Below are 1592 nucleotides of genomic sequence, written 5' to 3' on the forward strand. Positions count from 1 at the left end.
CACAAAGACCTGGCAACACCAGTAAATGACACATGCGATCCAGTGAAACACACGTGCATCCTATAAATCCGCCAGTCGAGGGGCCCTGCTTACGTACAGATCGATAAACACGCACTCGAGGCCACATCAGTTCTGTCCAAGGTGCTCCCTCGCCCCGACAGACAGACGGACAAGCCAGGCTCCCCCGACCCTTGGGCCGCCCTGGTGAGCTCAGGTCTCCCGGCCGCTGGCTTCTTCCAGTGGAATGAGGCACCAAAGAGTCTAAGCGGAACCAGCCACGGGCGTCGGAGTCCCACTGGCCCAGTGCTTTGCACGGAGAGCCCCGTCTTCTCCGTCCTCTAAGGGACCCAGAGGTGGGACACTGACGACTGGGCAGCTGCATCATTTCCTGGGGCTGCCGTAACAAATTACCACAAACTGGGGGGCTCAAAACAACACGAATTTATTCTCGCACAGCTGGGGAGGCCAGAAGTCTGAAATCCCTGTGTCGCAGGGCCCCCCCTGCATAGGCTTTAGGGGGGTCCTTCTGGCCCCTTCCAGCTTCTGCTGTTACCCTGCTCCTGGGCTCGTGCTGCGTCTCTCCCGTCTCTGCCTCCGTCTTCACATGATCATCTGTCTCCCCCGTGTCTCTGGGTGACCTCTCCTCTTCTTATAAGGACACCAGTCACTGGATTTAGGGTCCATCCTACTCCAGTGTGATGACCTCACCTCAACCTGGTTACATCTGCAAAAACCCTATTTCCAAGTAAGCGGTCATCCCATGTTCCGGGAGTTAGGACTTGGACACACAGGGGCACTGGTCAGCACACAGAGTCGGTCTGTCCTGGGAGGTCAAGGGAGAACGGGCACCTGCAGCAGCACCGGGAGCCTCTCCCCCACCAGCCCCTGCTCCAGCACCCCAGCTGGGGGCCTCACTTCCTCCTGAGCCCTGCCGGATGCCTGACTCCCTCAGACTGAACCAAACTCTGTCTCCCCAGAGCCTGCGGGACACATCGACTTTGAACATCATGGGGAGCATTGAGGCAGGCCCGCCCCTCTGCCCACCTCACCCTCCAAGGCTCTTAACGGGTGTGAGTCCCTTCACACCCGTGCTCACGGCCAGGTCAGCACCCCGCTGGCCACTGTTCCTCCTAAAGCAAGACACAGAGGTGACTCCAAGTGCCCCAAGGAGACCCGTCAGTGGATGTGGGGGCCTGATGCTTCCCCCAAACAAGCCGGGGTGCTGCAGGCACAGGGTGGGCGCAGGGCAGTCTCCACGCTCTCGGATCTGGAGCCTGGCTGAGGGGGTGGGCCAGAGGCAAGGTGCCCTTCACCCTAAGCCAGGCCATGCTGCAAACACAAGCCCCCCAACATGTGAAAGAGAGGAGCTGCCCCCACCTCAGTCTGCCGTTAAAATGTGTGCGATCATGTGATGACTTCTCCCCCAAAGGCCGAGAGCTCCCCAATGGTGGGGGTAAAAAAGCCAGGTCTGTGCGTGTCCCTGGCACATAGTTGGGGCTGACAAAGTCTTGTTGAAAGAAAGAAAGAAAGAGAGAGAGAGAGAGAGAGAGAGAGAGAGAGAGAGAGAGAGAGAGAGAGAGAGAGGGAGGGAG

Source organism: Hipposideros armiger, unplaced genomic scaffold, assembly GCF_001890085.2.
Source record: "Hipposideros armiger isolate ML-2016 unplaced genomic scaffold, ASM189008v1 scaffold_87, whole genome shotgun sequence".
NCBI classification, from domain to species: domain Eukaryota; kingdom Metazoa; phylum Chordata; class Mammalia; order Chiroptera; family Hipposideridae; genus Hipposideros; species Hipposideros armiger.